The sequence below is a fragment of the Lynx canadensis genome, chromosome F1, assembly GCF_007474595.2.
Source record: "Lynx canadensis isolate LIC74 chromosome F1, mLynCan4.pri.v2, whole genome shotgun sequence".
Classification (NCBI taxonomy): Eukaryota; Metazoa; Chordata; class Mammalia; order Carnivora; family Felidae; genus Lynx; species Lynx canadensis.
The window spans coordinates 64,033,913-64,059,629 of NC_044319.2; the positions used below are offsets into that span (position 1 = coordinate 64,033,913).

General features: G+C 46.5%; 1 long non-coding RNA gene across 1 annotated transcript; it reads right to left on the bottom strand.

Annotated features, from left to right (window-relative positions):
• Positions 1 to 15,943: 15,943 nt before the first annotated feature.
• Positions 15,944 to 20,974, bottom strand: LOC115505716. The gene is made up of 2 exons (XR_003966093.2): positions 20,170 to 20,974; positions 15,944 to 16,977 (listed from the first exon to the last, which is right to left on the bottom strand). It is a non-coding gene; the product is annotated as an uncharacterized LOC115505716 (long non-coding RNA).
• Positions 20,975 to 25,717: the final 4,743 nt, after the last annotated feature.

Genomic DNA, 25,717 nt, shown 5'->3' on the forward strand with positions numbered 1-25,717 from the left:
GTTGTGGAGGCATGAAAGCAAAGAGAAGAGGGTTACTACCATGCCCATGCAAGATGGCCTCAAGCTCAGAGGAAATCTCTTTGGGCACCAAAGGGTATCAATCAAAAAAAGTAAGACTTCTAAGGGCCTTCAGAGGGGAAGAAGGAATAATCTGTGACGTCAGGGCAGGTAGAGAAATGTTTTTCAACATCTAGGATGCCAAAGCCCAGTCAGAAAATTAGAGATCGTGTCATGGCAGGGACGCTAATCCATCCAGAGCAGAAAATCTACGAGAATCTACCCTTGAGTCAGGACAGCACTGAGGAGGGTCACCTACCAAAACAAGAATTAGAAATGTGTCCACGAATGTCTGACAGGTGAGTGAGAAAAGAGCTTATAAGAAAAATTAAGCTGGAGCACTCGGGTGGCTCAGTTGGTTAAGCGTCTGACTTCAGCGCAGGTCATGATCTCACAGTTCGTGGGTTCGAGCCCCACGTCGGGCTCTGTGCTGACAGCTCGGAGCCTGGAGCCTGCTTCAGATTCTATGTCTCCCTCTCTCTCTGCCCCTCCCCTACTTGCACTGTCTCCTCTCTCTCAAAAGCAAAAATTTAAAAAAATTTTGAGAAAAATTAAGCTTACATTTCACTATAGACCAGGTAATAAAATATAGACTTCTTGATTCTTATGTTTCCTTAAACCTTTTAAACATCCTCATATTTATTATCGGTGCCACCCTCTCTTCTCTTGGCTTCTGTGACACCACGTTCCACCTAGTTTTCCTCCTTCTTTACCAGCTGCTTCTCAGTTTCCTTCTGAACCTCCTTCTCCTCTGTGGGACCAGTAAACACTGGAGCTGAGGCTCAGACCTGGGCCCCTTTCACTCTTCCGTCGACATGTTCTTGTACAATGTCAACCAAGCCCATTGTCCTAATACTATTTATATGCCAGCGGTTCCCAAATTTCTATCTCTAGCCCTGGCCTGCGGGCTTATGTCACCAACTGCCTACTTGGCACCTCCCCTTAGATGTCCACCACACATCTCAAGTTCAGGATGCCAAAAAGCAAAGAAAAAGAAAAGCATCGGATTTCCTTCTCCAAGGCTTTTCTTCCACCACTCTTTCCCATATCAGTAAATGGCACCATTGTTGTGGGACACGGTCAGGTCTCCTCTACAGGCCCGGAGACCACCCAACGCTCACCATAGAATTAATCTTTTTTTTTTTTTCCTTTCTGGTGGGAAACAAAAAGAATTAGCCAACTGTAAGTAATCCATTGTTATGAAGGTAAACACATTAAGACCTGGGTGCCCCATTCCCAAGGGATAGAAAACGCATTTTGCAGCGGGGTGGGGGAACCAGGCAATGCGTGCATGATTCCTACAAAAGGAAAACAAACATCTTCCTTTGTCCGGAAAGTAAGCTTGTTCCTCAATGTTTTCATTGTAGAATGGAGGAAAGGGCACCGCAGTTCAACTGCTTTCGCTGAGGGAAGAAGTCTGTGATTGGCTGTCCCGGGAAGATAACGGAAGGGAAAAGAAACACTCCCCCCTTTTGAGCAGCCCCCCCCCCCCTCCAGTCACACCCACCGGCAGTCCCACACCTTTGGCGTGACCTGCGAGAGCCTCTCCACCCTTTCGCAGCATCTCAGCCACACTGGCTTTCATCCGCTCCTGGACTAACGCCAACCCTCTTTCTTGCCTCTGTGCCTTTGCACATTCAGTTCCCTCTACTAGTCTGCGAACGCACGCATGCGCACGCACACACACAAGCCAGCTCCTAGGCATCCTTCAGGACTCCGCTTCTACATCATGTCTCCAGAGAAGCCTTCTCTGACATATTCTCCGTCGCTATTCCCGTGATGTGGTCTCAGAGCCCCGTGTGTTTCTCCAACCGTTGGTACAAATTCAAATTTTATGAGCATTTACGTAATTTTGTGTTTGATGCATCTGATAGATCTCATTGCATTCAAAGTTCCAAGAGAATGGTGACTGTGTCCCAGGAACCTCATATGGTCCCGAATCTATCGAAGTAGACATTCACTAAACAGTTGTTGAATAAACAAGCAAACAATAGATCGGAAGTAATTTGGTGGCTGGGGGTGGAGGAGGGAATTTAAAGGCTAGAGGAAGGAGGGGCACCTGGGTGACTCAGTCAGTTGAGTGTCTGACTCTTGATTTCAGCTCAGGTCATGATCTCACGGTTCATGGGTTCAAGTCCTGCATCAGGCTCTGTGTTGGCAATGTGAAGCCTGCTTGGGATTCTCTCTTTCCCTCTCTCTCTGCCTGTCCCTCACTTACGCATTCTCCCTCTCTCTCTCTCTCTCTCTCAAAATAAATAAATAAACATTAAACAGAAAGACTAGAGGAAGGACCAGGGTACAGAATGAATGACAGTAAGATTGTTAGAATACAGGGCGATTCTGATACTGGGTAAATCAGTCAGTTAACTGTAAGCCTCTTGATTTCAACTCAGATCATGATCTCACTGTTCGTGGGTTCGAGCCCCACATCGGGTTCCATGCTGGCAGCGTGGAGCCTGCTTTAGGTTCTCTGTCTCTCTTTCTGCCCCTCCCCAGCTTGCACTCTTTCTCAAAATAAATAAATAAACTTCAAAACAATTGTTAGAATACAACGAATTTAGGCGAATGCTGGAAACACCAGAGGGGGTTCCTTGTATACAGAGGGACAGCTCTCCAGTCAAGCCACGCCAGGATGACAAACCCCAATGTCTCTCGTCACAATGCCCTGATCTGCCTCTGAGATCTGAAATTTGAAATCACCACTCTTCCTTGTCCTTATATTTCCCCTGCACTCACTGGTGTTTCCTCCCCGCTTCACTCATTGTGAGTCACCAAGACCCTTGGTCCCTATCTGAATAGCCTTCATTCCCTGTCCACAGATCAATAAAGTCATTGTCAACACTCTATGTGCTCTCTTCCTTAGCTTTCCATATTGCTGGGCCAGCATCCAATCCAAAGGATTGCCTGTCCTCCATCTTGATTCCGCGGTGCAACCCGCAAAGCCCATGGGAGAAAGCCCATGAACCATGCAGCACATCACAAATCCACACAATTCCTCTTTGGACCTTGGCTCTACTCAGTGATGCTTTTACTCCCCCAGCGAATCCAAACTCCCCCAACCTTCAGTATTCACCTATCCAGTGGTTAGGTGCTTAGGTGAATATTTTCAGTATTCACCCGTCCAGTGGTGCTTAACCCTTGACCGCTCACTAGAACCTCATGAGGAGCTTTGAAAACCACCAGTGCAGGAACTTCCAGAGATACTGATCTAATTATTCTAGACTGGGATGCAGGTAAGCAGTTTGTTTGTTTGTTTTTTAACTCTCTGGGTGACTCCAGTCTACTTAATAGCAGAAACATTTTCCTGTGCATGGAGACTACATGGGGCTGTCTTTGAGAGGAGAGTGATCCTCCTGGGGAGGTAACGTGTTGATCTTCAGGTATTCTAAGAGAACGCCAAAGGCATGCTTGCGGACTTGAGAGACTGAGCTAGAGGTCCATAGGCCACTGCCCACTTGCTCTCTCCCTCAGAGCCAGCACAACAGAGAGGAGGAGAAAACGATCTCAGTCGGTGAAGGGTTGAGAAAAGTGAGCATGGGAACCATGACGGGGGTGTTGGGGGCTGGGGAGGAGTCAGTAATGGAGCAAGGAAGGAGGAAAGTAGACCTCGGCATATTTTCTTAAGTCCTACACCAGAAATCACAAACTGGCTGCTGGAGACCAGGATCCTATCTACAGATATTTGGCCCCACAGTGCTCTAATTTTGTTGTCGTTGTTATTGCCGTGCTGTGCTCACCACAAGGGTAGCCACCATTTGTCACCGTAGAGCGCCATTACAGCGCAATTGACCATATGCTCTATGCCACCCCCTTCATCCCCATGACGTAGTCAATCCACAGCTGGAGGCCTGTATCTCCCACTCCCCTCCACCTTAATTTTAAAATTAGTAACATGAGAAATTGAGGCAATTTACCTGGAGATCCTCATTTCTCACTCTTCCTTAAAAATGTTTTCCAGATACCTGACTACATTGGGACCACATGCCTACAGGGCAACAATGTCCGGTGCTGAGGGACATTTGTCCTGTTCTAAACGGGGCCCACACTCTACACTTCATCCTTGGCCTGGCCTGCCTACCTCAGTCGTTTATTTGATCTGCCTGATATCTAGAAACATCTAAGCTTTCAAACGCTGGCCTAAGCCATGAAGCTTTGCCCCATTCCATATTGGTCAAAGAAGTAAATCAGCAAGTCAGGCAAAGTCATAATGCCTGATCTCCCTTGCCCACTCCCATCCCCCCCAAACCAACAGTTGGACCCTGTGCAGCTCTTCTAAACGTTTTTCTAAAGCTCTTAGTAAAGAACCACTGAACGTCCCCCAGGGTCTACTGTATCTGTCGATAGGAGGAAGATCGCCACAGATGGACGCAGAACAGAGAGAAGGCAACTTTGCTCCAGAGTCTCAAGGCAGACATCTCATTCTAAACTTCACAGTGATGAGGGGCACCTGGGTGGCTCTGTCAGTTAAGCGTCCAGCTTCGGCTCAGGTCCTGAACTCATAGCTCACGGGTTCGAGCCCCGCGTCGGGCTCTGTGCTGACAGCTCAGAGCCCGGAGCCTGCTTCGGATTCTGTGTCTCCCTCTCTCTCTGCCCCTCCCCTGCTCACACTCTGTCTCTCTCTCCTTCAAAATAAATAAATATTTCAAAAAATTTTAAATTTCACAGTGATGAGAATGAGCTGAGAAGTGACTTCTCAACTAGAGAGAGAGAGAGAGAAAGTCTGAACCCCTGATTTCCCTCTTCCCAGAGATTACCTAAAGACACTTCCTGTGGGGAAGAAGGAAGGGGACATTGTTACTGACCTCTGACCACCAGACCATAGCATAAGTGACTATGCCCAAAGCTTTCACTTCCTCCTACTTGGTCCAACACTCTTCTGAAGTTTCCCTCTTAAAAGCACCAATGTCCAGGTACATGCTGGTGCCCCCTGTGGCATTTGACATTACAGAGTCCCCTCCACCCCTAAAGTTTCTCTCTTTGGCTCTCAGTATATCTTGCCATGCTAGCCCTCTCCTCTGTCTTTCTGGCTCCTTCTCACCTCTCCTTGGCTTGGCTTCCTTTACAATTCTTGTCTCATAAATAAATTTGTTTCCCTAGATCCTGCTGACTGGATACTTCCTGGATGTCCAACAATCACCTTAAATTCTGCTTCTCTCCCTCCCTTTGTTTCCATAGACTATATATCATAAATACTCCTGGTAACTCCAAGAAAGGAGAAAATCCCTATCAAAGCCCCTCTCGGGATCTGATAACAATCCCAATCATAGGATGAGTTCATGGCCATCTAAAACAGAGGGGAAGGTACCTTAAATGTTGAAGCTCTCACAACAGAGATTGTTGAGAGAAGAAGCGTGCAGGAAAGGAGCCTGCTCCTGACAGAGGGCAGGATATGCTAGTTTGAAAAGGTGTAGTCAGTATTACATTCAGGGTTTACATTCCGAAAACAAAATGCACCTCTTCAACAGCTAATCCTATAGATGATCATATTTACTAAGCAGTTGTTACCTAGTTATTCATTCATTCAGTAAACTTCCCTCTTCCCTGTGGGCCAGGTACTAGGTGCTAACCTTTAACAAGACGGGGCCTCAGTCCTCGGGAATCGCGGGGATAACAGGCGCTAAACAAATGTATAGTAGATTCAGGTAGATAAACACAAATACACGATTACCTCCGTGGTAAGTGCTATAAACGAGTCCTTCAGAGGTACTGGCGGTATCGTTGAGCCCACCAGGCTCTACCACCTCAGGGCCTTTACACCTGCTACTCTCTCCATGCACGTCTTTATCCCCAGGTCCTGGCGTGGCCAGCCCTTTCTCACTATTCATTACAAGGAGGTTTTCTCTGATTTTCCTACCTGTGCTATAGAAAGGGAACCTCTAATCAACTAGATGTTCTAGACTTCCATGAAGCTGGGAAGTGCCTCTCTGTTTTTCTTCACCAACTTTTCATTGCACAGATATAGGTTTGAAGGAGGCAAAGAGTCAGACTCAATCAGGGTTGACAAATCAGATTTAGAATTCAGAGTTCAGAAATAGAATTCACGGAATTGGTGACTTGCCTATATATGGGAGACGAGGAAGAGAAACATGACCGTGATGAGTCAAATACATCAGTGATTGATTGAAATTCAAAAACAAAGGGAAGGAAGTTTGGAGAAGATGATTAATTTAGTCTTGGATGAATTTAAGCTGTCCGAAGGACATCCGAAGTCTCTTCAGTGAACAGTCAGAAATCAAGGACTAGAACAAGAGAGCATAGTCAGGGCTGGAGCTACAGATCCAGAAGCCTTTGGGTGGCGGCCAAAGCCATGGGATTGGGGGGTGGGGGGCCACCCAGGAAATGTATGTACAATGAGAACAGAGGAGGACACATTGGGAGCCCTGGGTAACTGAGACGGAAAATCCAAGAGATGACAGCAGAAGGAATTGACAGAGAGAGACGGGAGAACCAAGAGATCTCAGAGTCACAACAGTTCAAGATAAAAGAAGTTCAAAAAAGTGGAAGCGATGACAAATTCTGCAGAAAACTTAAGATAAAAGTTGGGTAAACAGGAGATCATGCATGACCGGACAATGAGTAATTTTAGCTTCGAATCTAATGTTGTAAGACTGGAACGCTGTCATCCTTCCTATTAGAGTCACCTGCTATCCTCGGGTCACTGCCCCCCAACTTCTTGAAGAGTTCAGCTCCTGGCTGACTTGTACGCTCTCCGACCCTACTCCCCTTGAACTTACATCCATGTACATGGTCCTTCCATTAGCCTCACTCTGCAGGTCTCTGACCTCTTCACCTCCAATGAGCTTGTCTTCCACTCCTTTCAGTCCATTAGCCTTTCGGTTCCTCCATCTTGGTTTTCTCCTCTGTCTTCCTGGTTCCCTTTTACCGCTCCTTGGCTTGGTTCCTCTTGTGTGCGATTCCTGCCCCTCAGGCTGATTTGTTTCTCTAGACATAGCTGATTAGACATCTCCTATAGTCATGCTCTAATGCCAAACTCTACAATCTTTCCGTAATCTTAGTTTTAAGCATCCCACTCTCTCTAATCGCCATCTTCTATCTTTCCATTTCACTCCTTCTTTTACCCCAACTCCAACAATCCCTTCACCTCCGTGCCCCAACCAATAATCCATTGATCCAACTACCTCTCACTATCTCTCCTGACCCTTGTGGCAACACTCGTCTCCTTACCCAGTTTAATGTCCATAGTAAGTCATTACCACCACTCCCTCCGATACGCCCTCACCTCCCTTGTTCCATTTTGAATTGTACTGCCTGGCCAAAAGCCAATTTAAAAAATCAATACTGCTTAATTCCAACTGGGGCTCATTTGTACCTGAATTTGCACCACTAGCTGGAAAAAAGCATGCAACCATGCTATGACCAGTCTCACTTAAATGTATGATCCTTAACTCCAATGCTGCCAGGCAATTATAACTTTATTTCTCTCGTTCATTCTCTTACTCTCCTGAACGATCAGGAGGTGAGAGCAGACAAGCTGTAGAGGGCATTGCCTTTCAATACTTCTTCCACTGTCCTCACTCTCAGTTTCCTCACTGAAAAGACAGATGCCATCTGAAAAGTATTTCCTCATGCTTCCATTGTAACATCTATCCACCTCCCTTCCTTTGTGTCCTGCTCTGTTTTCTCTTCCTCTCTGCATCTTTCTCCATTCTCCTGTTACTCTGGACGAATTGAACTGTGTCAAGTAAGGGACAGCTTCTCTACTTATGCACTAGAGCCTAGCTCCTCTCACCTGCTCGAGGACATTGCCCCGGTAATTCTTCCCGTTTACACTTGACCTCAACCAAAAGGCCAAGGAGCAATGCAGTTCTTCCCTTTTGAATCTGCTCTCACAAATTCCCTCTCTGCTAGATCATCCCCATCAGATTACAAACACATTATTTCTCCCGACTAATAAACAAAACAAAACTCTTCTGATCCTACTTCTCTCCCTAGCTACTGTTCTATTTCTCTCTTCATTTACAGCAAAATTCATACTTTTCTCCTCCCACTCTCTTGACCCATTGAAATATTCCGTCCTCGAAGTACATGACCTATCAGCATCATTCGATTTGGTCCATCCCTCTCTCCTTCTTGACATATTTCTGAAGTCATCTCCCGGGACACCACACTCTCCTGATTTTCTTCCCACTTCCTTCCCGCTCTCCCAGCTCCCTCACTGGTTCATGCTCATCTTCTTGGCCCATTAACATTAAATTACTCCAAGGTCCAGCTCTTAGAACACTTCTCTTTTCCATTTAATCTCATTCCAATGATGATCTCATCCATCCTCATAAGTTTACATCCACCCGCAGGATGTCGACTCCCAAATGCCTATCTCCAGTCCCCTCGACAGCTAAACTCCATCCTTTATCCAGTTCCCTCAAGACTTCATCTACAACTGAATGTCTTCTAATCACCATCTTATATTTCATTGGTACAAACCCTATCTCTCTTTCTTTGTGGTTTTTTTTTTTTTTTTTTTTGCAGCTTTATACCTTTGTCCGACAGTCAGCAATTAGTTCTCGTCCACATTAACAGTCTGTAGATTTTGAAAGTGGTGACAGGTACATAGATAACCAAGGTATAGAGTTTATTTGATGAATCTCCATCCTCATTACATTTTCTGAACAATCACACATGGATATGGTGTGGAACATTCCTTATTCCTTTGGCCCAGACAGCTTTTTTTTTTTTAATTTTTTTTGATGTTTATTTTGGAGAGAGAGAGAGAGAGAGACAGAGCATGAAAAAGCAGAGAAAGAAGGAGACACAGAATCTGAAGCAGGCTCCAGGCTCTGAGCCATCAGCACGGAGCCTGATGTGGGGCTCGAACCCACGAACCATGAGATCATGACCTGAGCCGAAGTCAGATGCTCAGCCCACTGAGCTACCCAGGCACCCCAAGGGCCCAGACAGCTTTGTTGAGCCTGGGGTCGAGGCGCACATTTGGAGTTCCCATCTCCTTCATAGCAAATTTCCGGATCTCTTCGAGTGCCCGAGGGGCACGCTTCTTGAAACCCACTCCATGGATGCGTTTGTGAATGCTGATGGTGCGTTCTCGGGTCACTACCTCGTGGATGGCAGAACGGCCCTTCTTCTTCTCGCCACCCTTCTTTGCGGGAGCCAAGCCCGGGTTGGAGAGAAGCGCGCCAAACCCTCTCCCTTAATCTCTCCCCCCAACCTACTTTTCCCAGGGTACTCCCCAGCTCGGTAAACGGCAGCTCCGTCCTTCGGTTCCTCAGGACAAAAATCTCTGCGTCCTTATTTCTCAGACCACACATCCCACCTCTTATCATGGGTTATCGGTTCTTCCTTCGAAATAGATCCATAACAGGTACTTCACTGCTACCTCCCTGATCTAGGTCACCATCATCTATCATCTGAATTATTGCAACAGCTTCCTAACTAGGCAGGCCCTGCTTCCTTTCTTGCTCTTTTCAATCTATTCTCGACACAGGGGGATCCTTTTTATCTTATTTTTAAACCCATTTCATTTATTTTTGACAGAGACAGAGACGGAATCTGAAGCAGGTTCCAGGCGCTGAGCTGTCAGCACAGAGCCTGACACGGGGATCAAACCGACAAACCCTGAGATCGTGACCTGAACCGAAGTTGGAGGCTTAACTGACTGAGCCACCCAGGGACCCCCAGAGTGATCCTTTTAAAATTTCAGACAGAACGTATCACTCCTCTGCTCAAACCCTTCCAACAGTTTTTCAGTTTACTCACAGAAGTTGGGGCCATTAAGATAGTCTAAAAGGCTTGACGTGACTTGACCCTCCTCCTCTCCATTACTTCTCTGACCTCAACTCCTTTTCATCTTTCCCCTCACTCTCAGCTCCAGCCACACTGGCGTTCCGGAAAACATACCAAACACTCCTACGTGGGGCCTTTACACTTGGCTATTTCCGCTCCCTAGAATGAGTGTGGTGAGTAAGACATCATCAGGGACCTTAGCAGGGGCAGTTTCCTTGACACGATGGGTTGAAACGAGTGAGAAGGTAGTTGAGAAATGTTTGGAAAATGTGGAAATAAAGACTGAGATTTGTGGCTACTATTTCAAGAAGCTCGACTCAGTAGAGAAAGAGAGAAATCAGACGGTAGCTAGGGCGTAGATGCAGGGACATGAGAAGGAAGATTTTTGTTCTTCTGGGATTTCTGTGTTGATAGGTGGGGGTGGGGAGCTTGAATTTGTTTATAGGCTAAAAGGAGGTAGTAGAGGGAGAAGTGAAAGGTCCGGTAGAGGATCATCGATCCAGCCCAGTCCTGCAAAGAAGATTCGATAGCATCCAACAAATACTACTAAATGATGCTGTGTTAAGATATGATGACGCATGAAATCAACATCAAGCGGCACAAATGGATGTGAGCAAGGTTAAAACCACAACTGTAGATTCTGGTTTTAAAGCTGAAAGGAACAAAGAAAGGAGGAAAGGATTGCTTATAGGAAGTTGAGAAACTTCATTATTTTTACAGCCTCTCTTTTCTCAGCATGCAAGAGACTGCAGTCTGTTGTCAGTGAGGGGAAGGTGAGAACGGGGCGTAAAGAAGGTATTTCAGGTCAAAGATCCACGATAATAATTAAAGGGAATAGGAGAGGAAGCTAATGAAACCAGGAGGAAAAGAAAGATCAAGCAGCTCCGAATGCCTACATGAAACTGACTGCCATTAACTCGTAGAGGATCCATTCTCTCCAACCGTGTCATTTTTATCCACTAACCCTCAGCACTCAAGTACAGAATGGTTTGTAGAACCAGCAGGTGGTTGGTGGCTTCCGGGGCAGGGAAAGAGGTCAGGTGTAGTGCTAAGATCCCGGAAACAGCCAGCTGAGTTGTGTATTTCCAACCCATCTGCCTCTAATAGAGAGACAATAAATGCCAAACACTTAATGCCCCAGCTCCCCTACAGCTAGGGGAAGCCATGCGTCGATGAGACATGGCAGAAGTCTACACACGATGCCCTTCTGTTTTCCTTTCTAGTGTCACCAGCACAGTCATGAGGCCTAGAGAGGCAGCAGCCATTTGGTGATCTTGAGGCCACAAGAAGGTGCATAAATACAGCATAGTAAGGACGTCAGGGCAGAGAGGGGGAAGGAACATGGGTTCCTGATGGCGTTCAGAGCTGCTGTTATCAGCTCTGTTGCCTATGCGGAACAAATAAACCCTTATTTATGTAGGACATGGGTGGTATGTTTTCTGGTCATTTGCAACCCAACGGGTTCATAACTGAAGGTTAGGTAAGTACCAGGCTAGGTAAGTACCAGGCTAGGTAAGTGTGTTAGTCACTATGCTCTTGGTTATGAAAAACATTAGGTAAATGTGGAAGCTTCTTTCGTATCCCAGGTGTGGGATACAAAACAGACCAAGCTGCAATTCAGTATTGACTGGAGAGAGCCGCTACGTCAATGATGTCTGTCTCAAGATGGCTCCAAATGATTTCCGTACTGCAAAATGAAGCCAAACTCGGGATGGGGGTGGGGGTAGGGAGGGATATTATAAAATAATATAAGGGGAAAGAAGTGGGGGAGGATTTAATGAGTCATATGGCTGCAACAGCCAAGAGATAGAATTGGCTTCAGGTCCAGGAGGATCCATAGCTCAAATAATATCATGAGAAAAATTATCTCCCTTCATCTCTCAGCTCTGCTTGCCTCTGTTTGACTCGATTCGTTCCCAAATCTCTCCAAGTATGCACAACAACTTCCAGCAGCTCTGTTTTTACACATTCCTTAGAGCTCATGACCCCATAAGCTGACCCCGACCCTTTCTCTGACAGTGTCCGTATCAATCCCCAACAAGCATTGCTTGGACGGCCTGGGTCAGGGGCCCACGTCTATATGGTGGAGGTGGTTAGGCTACATGACCAACAGCCCCACCAGTACCATGTGGAATGGAAGAAGAGTTCCCAAAAGATACAGGTGTTCAGCACACTAAGAAGCAATGGGCCAACTATGGCGGAAAAACAAAGTGAGGCCGGGAAGGAGACGAATAAACTGGGGGAAAAAAAATGAGTGGGTTATTGGACTAGAGCGATTGACAAGGCTTCTAATTTGTATGGAGAAATGACACAGGAGTTGGAACGATAAAAACTTGTGGTCACACAGTAAGATACAGACGTTCAGTATTTCAGACAGGTAGAACAGTCCTAGATGATAATTGGCAAGGTGTGCGTAGTAGAAAGTAGTAGAAGATGGTGATAGAAATAAAGATCTGAGTCGGAAAAAAAAAAAAAAGATCTGAGTCGACGACATTAAGGTCGTAGATCAAGAATCAAGATTATCAAGGATAGATTTATATCTTAAGGCCTTAAACTAGTAAAATATTTACGGTACCTGTGTTAATTACATATTCTTATGTAACAGATTCCCCCTGGGCTCAACCCCGTTGTAGCTTATGACAGAATTTCCTACCTTGTTAAGGCTGCGTATCCACTGAGTTTTTCATTTCGGTGATCGTATGCCTCGTGTCTGGAAATTAAATTTTATGAAATCTTGCCTTTTGTTTTACTTTATGTTTTTAATGATTGACGTATAAATATTTTACGATCTGTTATAGGATGTCAACCTATTATTTTAAGTGCTTGAGGGTTCAGATTTTCCCGTTTTAAGTATGCTGAATTTTACTCATAATGAATTGCTCCCTTGTGTGCTTTGAATTTCCCATCAAAGGAAACATGGGAAGTTGTTTGTCAATGAGTATAGTTTCAATTTTGCAAGATGAAATAGGTCTAGAGATCTGTTATACAACAATGTGAATATAGTGAACACTCCTGAGGTGTATACTTTAAAAGGGTTAAGAGGGTACATTTTATATTATGTATTTTTATTACAATTTAAAATTTATTTAAAGAAAAAAAATAGCCATGGAGCGCCTGGGTGGCTCAGTCGGTTAAGCATCTGACTTTGGCTCAGGTCATGATCTCACGGTTCGTGAGTTCGAGCCCCGCATCAGGCTCTGTGCTGACAGCTCGGAACCTGGAGCCTGCTTTGGATTCTGTGTCTCCCTCTCTCTCTGCTCCTCCCCCACTCATGCTCTGTCTCTCTCTCTCTCAAAAATGAATAAACTTAAAAAAATTAAAAAAAAAAAAAACCTCAGGTGCTCCTGGGTGGCTCAGTTGGTTGAAAGTGTCTTTTTTTTTTTTAATTTCTTTTAAACGTTTATTCATTTTTTGAGAGACAGAGAGAGACAGAGCATGAGTGGGGAGGGGCAGAGAGAGAGGGAGACACAGAATCCGAAGCAGGCTCCAGGCTCCGAGCCGTCAGCCCAGAGCCCGACGTGGGGCTCGAACTCATGGGCTGCAAGATCATGACCTGAGCTGAAGTCAGACACTTAACTGACTGAGACACCCAGGCGCCCCTGAGCATTCGAGTCTTGATATCAGCTCAGGTCATGATCTCTCAGTTCACGGGATCCAGCCCCCTGTCAAGCTCTGTTCTGACCGTGTGGAGTCTGCTTTGGATTCTTTTCTCCCTCTCTCTCTCCCTCTCCTACTCAGGCATGCTCTTTCTCTCTCTCTCTCTCTCTCTCTCAAAATTAAAAAAAAAAAAGCGGTTTTTTCCTTATTTGAATGTATTTTATTTATTTTTATTTTTTTAATTTTTTTAATGACAAACACTTTTAAAAAATAAAAATTCAATAGACATGTCCACCAAGATGAAGTTGGCCTACTTTTCTATTCTTCCCACTGAGTACAATGTAAAACCTGAGACGTCATATATAAAACAAACCTAAGATGCTGAAGGTGGAGAGAAGAAGGCAGACAGGCTAGGGAACCCAGGACCCAAGGAACAACTCAGAGGTGAGTTTCCTGGGTTTTAATTTTCGTTCATATATCCCAAACTTGGAGCTGAAGAAGTCAGCAACCTAAACAAGCCAGTGGGTATAGGCAACTTATACCTGGAAATCACCAACACATGGGTAATACTTTAAGGCATGAGACAAAATGTGGTCCCGTGGAGAGTTAGTATAGATTGAACAGAGGAGAGGCAAAGCAGACTGTTGCCTCTGGAAGAGGAAGACATAATAAAGGAGTCTGACAAGGAGCCGTCAGATAGGCGGGAGAGAAACCATTTACGTGCCAGGCATCGGACTCCTGTTATACACAAATTATCTCACTTAATCCTTACAACAGCTCTGTGGTTTAGGCACTATTGTTGTTTACCCTTTACGGATGAAGAAACGGAAGCTTAGGAACTAAATTTCCTGCTCAAGGTCCCACAAAAGAGAGAGGTAGCGTTAGGCCTAAAATCCGAGACGAAAGCAAATCCCACGCTTTCCATCAGTACGTAGCAGAAAGCAGTGGGTTTCAAAAGCCTCAGGTGACGACAGTCAGTGTATGGGATGGTCTGGAGAAAGGGTCGGGACGCCAGAAATCGTTATGGTGAGAGAGCTAAGGAATAACTTAGGTGTAAGAGGACTGGGGCTAACCAGGAGGGTAAAAATGGAGGCACAGAGCCTTACCAAGGAAACACTGGGCAGAACTTTAAAACTGATGACACATGGGAAATAAGGGTTCTTCAGAGAGGAATCCAAGGCCTCATCTCATGCTTGGTGATTGTGACATTGAGGTAGAAACTTGGTAGGTTGGAGAAGTCAGCTTGAGAGACTAACGGTGTTTCTCCTTTACTCCCTCCACTACCACATTGGCCACACCCTTGACACGAGCTTCGTAGGGGCGCTTTCCACACACCAAGCAATTCTGGGACACCAGCTGGGAGCCCCACAATGCGATTCAGTCCTGGCACTACCCGAAGTTCGCGTCACATCCCACAGGGTAAGGGCTCAGTCCCACAGAACTGTCCCCACCCCAACTCCAGATGCCAATTGAAAGCCCCAGCTTGTCACCCGTACTTCTGACCAATTGACTATCAGTTGAGGTGCCCACGCCGCCCTCACTGAGTTTCATAATTTGCTAAAATGGCTCACAGAACTCAGAGAAACTTAGTTACATTTGCTGGGTTATTATAAAAATATATTACTGGGGCGCCTGGGTGGCGCAGTCGGTTAAGCGTCCGACTTCAGCCAGGTCACGATCTCGCCGTCCGTGAGTTCGAGCCCCGCGTCAGGCTCTGGGCTGATGGCTCGGAGCCTGGAGCCTGTTTCCGATTCTGTGTCTCCCTCTCTCTCTGCCCCTCCCCAGTTCATGCTCTGTCTCTCTCTGTCCCAAAAATAAATAAAAACGTTGAAAAAAAAATTAAAAAAATATATATATATTACTTATTATAGGAATACAGATGGACTTCCAGACAGGGGAGATACATGAGGGCAAGGAGATGTGGCGGAAAGGACGTGAAGGTTCCATGCCCTCACCTTGTGTGCTGTCTTCCCAGCACTCCATGTGTTCAGCGGCACGAAAGCTCTCCAAACCCCATACTTGGGAGGTTTTTATGGAAACTTCACTACATAGGAACGATAGGTCATTAATTCACTCTCCAGCCCCTGCCCCACTCTTGGAGGTTGGTGGTGGGGCTGAAAAGTCCAAGTTTCTAATCAAGGCTTGGTCTTTCTGGTGACCATCCCCCATCCTGAAGCTATCCAGAAGCCCACCCAGAGTAATTAGGACCAAAAACCAACCCTATCACCCAGGAAATTCCAGGACTCAGGAGCCCTCTGTCAGGAACTGGGATCAAAGACCAAATATGACAACAAAAGATGTTCCCAGTGCTCTCCACACTTAGGAAACCACACGGATTTAGGAACTGTGTGTCAGGAACTGAGGGAAGAGACACATATATGTATGTATTTTCTGCCATTTCACAGGAGAATCTATGAGTTTGGTTGTAGATAAGTTGAGCATTAGATGAAAGCAGAACATTCAGTGACAAAGAGTAGCCAGAGGCATAATTAACTTGTTGTTAATATTCAAACACACAACTCTGACAAATGAGGAGAGTGGTTACAGATGGGTTTTTATTAACTAAAAATGAGATAGTAAATCCTAACTTAAGGAACAAAGTGATTTGCATCGACGCATTTTTTTCCAGATAACTGAAGTTTACATCGTCAAGTAACTTTTTTGTTATAAACATTTTTTACAGAAATAAGTCTAGAATATTTCATTGGCACCCTTCCTCTTAAATAGACGATAGTAACTATCATTTCACCACCTCTTGATTAATCATGTTGGTCATTATAGCTATGAATTACAGTAGTCTCTTCAGTTCTTCTATAATCTCCTAACCTCCGGGAGGAACAGTAGTTACTTCTTGTGTCGTAGAGCCTGTCTCTTATCAACCGGTCCCTTCTAATCTGTTGTTGCATTTTTGCTGTGGTCTGAGAAATACAATTACCATCAGTTCATATGAATTAAGAGTTGGTGGCTCTGATGGTTGACCTCCCACCCCGGGCTTTGGGACAAAGACATGGTGGCTGCCATTTTGATGGGTTAGCTCCTCTCTGCGTCCAGTTTCTCCTGGCCTGGTAATCGGTTGTTGGAAGTTTCTGGTAAGCTGGCGATCTTCCATAACACTTTTTGCTGGCATAACTTTGGGAACTTGCTTTTAGCACTGTCACATGACAAAACTAAAACTAAAAACGGGTTGGATGTCCTTTGTTCAAAGGCAAGTGGTCCAGGGATGGGGGAGCAGTTGGAGACTCTTCCTGAGGGATTTTGGCCAGAGTGAGTTTTATAGAGCGTTAGAAAAGGCAACGTGGAAACAGGCATGATTGGCTAGGAGGTCTGAGACTTCCCAATAAAGCTAATGGTCCTCTTTTCTAGAGTCAGGTAAGCTAGCCAAAGCTGAATTAGAGGATCTCGATTGGTGTATGCGAGGTTTCCTTGACAGGTGTTTCCCAAAGGCGCAGGCTGACTTGGGTTTAGATTTGTGACGTGGGCCAGGCCACTGGGAAGGGGGCGGGGGGCACTCATTTTGTGGGTCCTGCCACACAAACCAACTGCATCAGTACACATTGTCGGGCATCCCTGTTATCGAGAGAGAAATGAGGATCTCTAAATTGGAATAGCTCTTCATGTATCCAGTCTCCAAAGAAAATCATCAAGCTTCATTCATCTCTTTGTGTCATGCTGATTCATTTAAACTATTTTTACAATGAAGTGTTTTTTAAATGCCTTAACCAAATGTCTCTAAGTCCTGTAGCCTTCTAGGGTCACCCTTTTATTTACTGTCGAAATAGGACAAGCCCATCCTACCCTCTGCAGACTACCCCTCTTTGTGAGGAGGGCGGGGAGGCAGGGAGCCCCTGATGGGCTGGGAGGGGCTTGGAGCTGGGGCTTTGGAGTCCCCACCCCTAGTGTCACCTCCCCTCCAATAGCTGTGTCCCTCTCCCCGCCACTTGGTCACCAGCGTGGCCCCTGACCCTCGAAGCGCCACCAAACACGAGTCTGTGTGACTATCACTCCCTCGCATGTTGGAATAACCGTCGAGGCCTGAGGCGGCCGCCCTGCCACCCCCCGCACCCCCACCCCCGCACCACATCGGCCAGCCGAAGGAGACGAGGCTCACGTCCCTGGAAATGCTCCACAGCGTGTCCAGTCACCCGAGCCCCATCCCCAGGCCACCCCTGGGCTCTGGGCCAGTTTTCTCGCTCCTCATTCTTTATCCTATAAAGGCATCCTGCCTCCCACCCCATTTTGCAGGGCTCCGAACGGAGACTGCCCGCTTCATGAAATGTTCGATAACGTTTGTTTGTCTCCTTGCAATGGTCTTTTTAACCGTTTTTTAAAACACTTAATGATTTGGGGCTCCTGGGTGGCTCATTGGGTTAAGCAGCCTGACTCTTGGTTTCAGCTCAGGTCGTGATCTCGCAGTTCATGGGATTGAGCCCCGCATCTGGCTCTGCCCTGAAAGCACAGGGCCTGCGTAGGATTCTCTCTCCCTGTCTCTCTGCCCCTCCACCACTAGTGCTCTCTCGCTCTCTCTGTCAAAATAAATAAGCCTTAAAAAAATTAAAAAATTAAAAAAAAAAACACTTAAAGATTTGAGGGAAAGGGCCAGAGTCCACAGAACAGCACAGAATAAGAAACAAATTAAAACTGAGTCCTTCAACCTTAGCTTGTACTACAGAGCTGTGATCATCAAGACAGTAACAGACACGTAGACACGTAGACCAAAGGAATAGAACAGAGAACCCGGAATCGGACCCGCAAATCTATGGCCAACTAATCTTTGACAAAGCAGGGGAGAGCGTCCAATGGAAAAAAGACAGTCTCTTTAGCAAATGGTGCTGGGAGAACTGGACAGCAACATGCAGAAGAATGGAACTGGGCCACTTTCTTACACCAGACACAAAAATAAACTCAAACTGGGTGAAAGACCTAAATGTGAGACAGGAAACCATCAAAACCCTCGAGGAGAAAGCAGGCAACAACCTCTTTGACCTCAGCCGCAGCAATTTCTTGCTCGACGTGTCTCAAAGGCAAGGGAATTAAAAGCAAAAGCAAAAATGAACTGTTGGGACCTCACCAAGATAAAAAGCTGCTGCACAGCGAAGGAAACAATCGACAAAACTAAAAGGCAACCGACAGAGCGGGAAAAGATATTTGCAAGTGACATATCGGATAAAGGGTTAGTATCCAAAATCTATAAAGAACTTCTCAAACTCAACACCTGAGAAACAAATAATCCAGGGAAGAAATGGGCAGAAGACATGAATAGATATTTTCCCCAAGACGACATCCAGATGGCCAACAGATACATGAAAAGATGCTCAACCTCACTCCTCATCAGGGAAATACAAATCAAAACCACACTCAGATATCACCTCATGCCAGTCAGAGTGGCCAAAATGAACAAGTCAGGAGACTATAGATGCTGGCGAGGATATGGAGAAACAGGAACCCTCTTGCACTGTTGGTGGGAATGCAAACTGGTGCAGCCGCTCTGGAAAACAGTGTGGAGGTTCCTCAAAAAATGAAAAATAGAACTACCCTAAGACCCCACAATAGCACTGCTAGGAATTCACCCAAGGGGTCCAGGAGTGCTGATGCATAGGGGCACATGCACCCCCATGTTTATAGCAGCACTTTCAACAATAGCCAAATTATGGAAAGAGCCTAAATGCCCATCAACATGAATGCATAAAGAAGATGTGGTTTATACATACAATGGAATACTACTCAGCGGCGAGAAAGAATGAAATCCTGCTATTTGCAACAATGTGGATGGAACTGGATGGTATTCTGCTAAGTGAAATAAGTCAGTCAGAGAAGGACAGATATCATATGTTTTCACTCATACGGGGAATTTGAGAAACTTAACAGAAGACCATGGGGGAAGGGAAGGGGGAAAAAATAGTGTCAAACAGAGAGGGAGGGAAGCAAACCATAAGAGACTCTTAATACAGAGAACAAACTGAGGGTTGATGGGGGGTGGGGGGAGGGGAAATGGGTGATGGGCACTGAGGAGGGCACTTGTCGGGATGAGCACTGGGTGTCGTAGGTAAGCGACGAATCACGGGAATCTACTCCCGAAACCAAGAGCACCCTGTATACACTCTATGTCAGCCAACTTGACAATAAATTATATTTAAAAAAAATAACTAATAAAATAAAATAAAATAAATAAAATAAAATAAAATAACATTGAGTCCTTCAAATCACTGCCCTCGGAATCCCTCGGCCATCCGTGGAGACTTTCTCCCTGGTGACGTTCTCCTTAGGCTCTAGTGTCTTCTTGGGAGCTCTGACTTCTTGGAAAGTGGCCTTCTTGGGAGCTCTGACTCAGTCTCTCCCCGCTCCCCTCACAAAGTCCCAGAGCCCACAAGCCAGAAGCTGCTCGTACAGATTCACATAAGTCAACCGGTAAAATTTCGGGAATTTTGCAAACCCGTTGCTCAACACAACCGCTGTGAGCGACCGAAAGGTACCAGCTGGCATTTAAATACATTCGTTTTTGAAAAGGTCGTAAGTACTCAAAGGGCATCGCTTCCTAATTATTTGGCTACACGTTGCCGCTCTATGGCCCGGCGCTGACTTACGTCTATGGTACCCGTAGGGTGGAAATAGCGTAGAAAGGTGCGCGTGTTTACGCAAAGGCTACCAGGGGCCAGGGCTGGGTGGGGGGTGTTTGTTGTTGTTGTTGTTATTGGACAGGTGGTTGTTAAACTTCCTGGCACCCCCTCCCCTCCTCCCCCCTCCCTGCTCCCTGGAACACACCTGTGATTCCAACTGCAGCCCAATTTAAGCTCCTCTTGACCCAAGTTCCCTTTTCAGAGCAGCCACCAGGGCCCAGAGCTGAACACAGGCGGCCTCCCGAGGAGCTCCGAGGAGCGGGAGGAACTTCCACCTCTCAGATCGATTTTTCCGTCCGTAACGTTTGCACCTGCCACCGAGGGTTGTCTACACGGTGCGTTTACGAATCTTTGATGAATCCTGTCTCCTCGCAGCAAACACAGAACACAAGCATTCGGTTTCAAGACGGCTTGCGAGAAACGCGTGAGAGAAGACCGCCGGGAAGCGTGTCAGGACTTTGGAAAAACTGAATCTCCCTCACAGGAGGGAGTCGGGAGGGGACTGTGTTGTTGTTGTTGCTGGGGGGGGAGGGGGAATCCTAAAAGCAAAGCGAATGGAAACACGGCTCTCTGTGAGGGGGAGAGTAAGAGGGAGGGGAGCGCCCCAGTCTATGGTTTATGAGTCATTTCCTGTTTGAATTCTTCCTGTTTGTCCTTGGTTTTTCCGCAAGTAACCGTTGAGGCTTGACCTTGCACCATCACCTCACCTCCCAGGGCACGATCAACACAGTCCTGGTGATCGGCAAAGAGCTGGGGACTCTGAGGCACTTTGATGTTCAGAGCTACTGGGGGGGGTGGGGAGTGCAGAAATGACTTCTCAGTTTGCAAACTTTCCGGTGGCTGTGAGCCTCTATTTGATCGAACGTGGAGATACGGGCTCCAGATCAGCCCCAGCCTGGACACCTTCTGTCTCTCTCTCTCTCTCTCTCTCTCTCTCTGTCTCCATCTCCCTCTCTCTCCTTTCTTCCTTCCTTCTCTCTGTCTTCCCCTCTTCCTTTCCCTGCCTCTCCCTCTCTCTTCCTGACCTGTGCCCCTCCCCCACTGCCTGCTTTTTTCCTTTTTGCTGGGCCATTGCTCTCAGTACTGCAGATGCACCTCGATGGGGGGGGGGAGGGTTCTATCACAAGGAGAGAAAAAAGGAGTCTGAACATGCGATTTTGAGGCTCCTAACCGAACTACCGCTCGTCCTGGGAGGTGTGGGAAAGACACAGATAAGACAAAGGAGAAAAACACTGTTCCTTTGAAAGAGGAAATGTAAAAACGAAACTTACGGCCCTGTTTACCTTTTTCCAAAATAACATCAGAGTACTGGCATCTGAGAAGAATAATAGTTCTGCCGCTGTGTGGCTGCTTTCTTTTGAAGTGTTCTTTGCAGTAGCTGGAAAAAGCTTGGGCTTTGTTGTGGGACCACACTGGGGGGGGGGGCCGGCCCCCTCGCAGGCTGTGTGACCCGCGTGGGCTGCCAAGCCGGTGTCCTCAAGGCCCCCGCATTCGGGCTGTCAGTGGCCGGCGTGGTCCTGATTGATGGCTGACTGTGTGGCGTCCCTTGCTGAATGAGTCTAGTCGATCCCGATTCGACAGTGCGCATAAAGGACCGACTGGAGCCAAGTGTGGACGTTCAATAAATTTTAGCTCCGTCGATTCTTTTCCTACCCAGCCACCCCCAAACATTTTCACCAACACAGTTCTGTTAGGAAGCAGTAAAAAATATACGTAATATATTACCATGATGTTCCGCAGCTTCCGTAACGGAAAGCAGAGACCCAGAGGTGAGTGGGCTAAGAGCACCAATGGTGACTCAGACACGCCGACACCTGACCACGGCTCCTCACACCCAACTCAGACCACTGATGGCAAGACTCGAGGCCTCCCTGGTAGTCAGTTAACAGTTTTAAAGTGGAAAGAGCACAGACTTGGGAGTCGGAAAAATCTGCGTTCAGACTCTATCCCTGTCACTTCCTATCTGTATGGCCGTGAACAAGTCACATAACCTCACTAAACCTGTTTCCCCACCTGGGCAATGGGACCAGTGTGCCTCAATGTTTCAGTGGGATCACGTATGTGTGAAAAGAACTTAAAATGGGGATTCTTTCTTTTTCAATGTGGGCTAAGTCTCCAAGAAGCGTAAATAAAACAATAGTTGCTAAACTCGGCACACGTTACAGAGCTGGCCCACTTTTTCGGGAACCTACAAAGACGACGCGCAGAGGCTGGCTTTGTGGCCCTTAGCACCTCACTCCTATCGGGAGCCGACACCGAAGAGGAAGAAAAGAAAAGAACTTCTGCAAAGAGCCCACGTTCTTCACAGCATGGGACAGACGACGTGCCCTCACCTCAAGCCGGTTGGATGGCCTCCACGGAACCGTACGTGGCAGATCCTTTAGAGTGACACGTGTCCTCGAGAGTTTGGAGTGTGTAAGGACTGTGAAGAGAGGTTGAGGTTAGGTGAGCCTAAGGCCACAGAGCACAGGACTGACCACCCGCAGATGGTGGCACAAATGTAGGAGCGTTTCCTCAGACAAGACATCAGCTCCCGGAGGTGGTGTTGACCTGGAGCCAGCTTGAAAGCTCATCACATTGGGGCACCTGGTTGGCTCTGTTAAGCACCCGACTTCATGGCTCGTGGGTTCGAGCCCCGCGTCGGGCTCTGGGCTGACAGCTCAGAGCCTGGAGCCTGCTTCAGATTCTGCATCTCCCTCTCTCTTTCTGCCCCTCCCCTGCTCACGCTCTGTGTGTGTGTGTGTGTGTGTGTGTGTCTGTCAAAAATAAATAAACATTAAGGAAATAAGAAAGAAAGCTCATCCCTCCACAGAGGTCCCCCATGACCAACTTTGGGAGGCTCAGCCCTGAGAGTTGAAGTTCAAACCAGCCAATCAGATAAGAGGCATCACCCACAGCATCCTAGGAATTACAGGTAAAAGATTCCCAGCAGGGGAATCTTGGAGGGCTTTACAGAATAGTCAGTAATGTCAATCTGCCCCAATCCGGGTCACAGGGATAGAAAGATGGGCTCCAACCTCTATCCTACACCCTTTGTCAATACAATGCCCTCTTTCGCTGCATTGTCCTTATGGTCACCTTTGGCTCTAAACTCTTGCTCCTGCTAACTTAGTGCACTTTATGAATCGTTGGAGCAGCCGTGTGTATTTCCCTATTCCCTACCACCTTAAACCCAGAAAAGATCCGGATCATTTCCAGAATGTCTGCCTACAGAGCCCCACTTACACAAAGCTGTTGCATGGATAGAACATTTTCACTGTAAGGAAGGTTTTAGGGGGTGAGGGGCCTGGCTGACTCATTTGGTGGAGCGTGCAACTCTTGATCTCGGGGTTGTAAGTTTGAGCCCCACGTGAGGTGTAGAGATTACTTTAAAAAAAATAAATCTTTGGGGCACCTGGTTGGCTCAGTCGGTTAAGCACCAGACTTCAGTTCAGGTCATGATCTCATGGCTAATGAGTTTAAGCCCCGCGTCGGGCTCTGTGCTGACAGCTCAGAGCCTAGAACCTGCTTCAGATCCTCTGTTGTCCTCTCTCTTTGCCCCTTCCCCACTCATGCTCTGTCTCTCTCTCAAAAATAAATACACATTAAATAGATAGATAGATAGATAAAATCTTTTTTTTTTAATTTTTTTTTCAATGTTTATTTATTTTTGGGACAGAGAGAGACAGAGGATGAACGGGGGAGGGGCAGAGTGAGAGGGAGACACAGAATCGGAAACAGGCTCCAGGCTCCGAGCCATCAGCGCGGAGCCTGACGCGGGGCTCGAACTCACGGACCGCGAGATCGTGACCTGGCTGAAGTCGGACGCTTAACTGACTGCGCCACCCAGGCGCCCCGATAAAATCTTTTTAAAAAGAAAGGATTTGGGAAGAAAGGTTGGCTTACACTGAAGCAACAGACTCAGCTATTATTTTTATCTTCCCAGAAAGCATTTCTATCCCCGTTCTTCTGGTAATAGACCCTTCCCCTACCCTAGGCAAAAATGTAGTCACATGACCTGCGTTGGATGATCGGCGCCCTATTCCACTGGTACCGATGATTGGCACAAGGAATGGACATAGAATCCAAACAAGGCTAATTAGAACTTGTCCCTGGAATTGTTACATGCATGCTGGGACCCCCTTCCCCACAAAAAGCTCTCTCTTTATGGTTGCTGAGTTGGGTCTGGCACAACCAGTCTTCTTGCCACATGGTCAAGTCCTGTCTGCAGTAGGAAAGAAGGAATTCAAAGAGGAAGAGAGTCAAAGGGAGGAGCAAGGCCGGAAAAGAAGGAAGGGGAGAAGGACAAAAAGAGAGAGAGAGAAAGAGAGAGAAAGATCAGGTACCGTTAACCCAAGATTCTGCTTAATTCTCTGCAGCACTGGTTTCCGCCATTGTTCCTTAGTTGCTACAAACCCACCTAGTATCTTTCCAAACTCTGCAACCCACTAAGATCCCTTTTTAAAAACAATTTTTTTTAACGTTTATTTATTTTTGAGACAGAGAGAACAGAGCATGAACGGGGGAGGGTCAGAGAGAGGGAGACACAGAATCGGAAACAGGCTCCAGGCTCTGAGCCATCAGCACAGAGCCCGACGCGGGGCTCGAACTCACAGACTGAGAGATCATGACCCGAGCCGAAGTCGGACGCTTAACCGACTGAGCCACCCGGGCGCCCCTAAGATCCCTTTTTAAATTTAAGCTTCTTTGAATTGGATTTGTGTCACCTTCAAACATAAGAAGCCTAATGAAAACAGCAAAAACCTTCCAATTAAACGCTGGGTATCTTGGGCCTTAAAAAGCCCTTTTCCTACTCCACCCCCAGAATGTTCACGCCATGCAGGTCTCAGTTTTGTACATTTCTTATCGCTCCACTCCCTTTCCTTGCTCTTCCCCTTCTGCCTTCTCATTTCTGTTGCCTCCTAGAACCAAAAGTAAATTCCTTCCTTTTTGTAGGCCAAACAGTTCGACCACATTTTTCATTTCATTTCATTCGGTCCTGAAATCCATATCCTCAGATCATATCCTTTACCCTAAGTGGTTTATCAAGGTATTTTCCTAAATACAGTTCAACACACACACACACACACACACGCATAGAGACTTGGGCCATTTGTTGGCTATTAGGAAAAAATCCAAATCAGATATTCCGTAACAACTTTTTGGACAATTGGCCAGGTAAATTACTTAAGTCTTCTCATCTACAAAATTACATGTCAGAGCTAAAGAGGCCATACAGTTGAGCTATCCTAACCCCTTTAATAAACTTAGAGAAGTTAAGTAACTCATCCAGTACCAAAAAGAAGTTAGTAGTGTTATCAGGGCTCCTGATTCATTGTCCAGGGCCCCAGGTCACCAGGCAAAAGAACAAGCCCTTATGACTTTGACAAGGGTCATAACATAGGCTGGTTTAGGTTTGCACATTCAGTGTTCAGAAGGCACCTCCCAGCTACGGTCCCTCAACTATAAACGACGTAAGACAGACCACCAGTTCTCAAACACTTTTCAATCTGGAACTTCTTCTTTAAATGAAATCGTCTCTTTAACAAATGGTGCTGGGAGAACTGGACAGCAACATGCAGAAGGTTGAAACTAGACCACTTTCTCACACCATTTACAAAAATAAACTTAAAATGGATAAAGGACCTAAATGTGAGACAGGAAACCATCAGAACCTTAGAGGAGAAAGCAGGAAAAGACCTCTCTGACCTCAG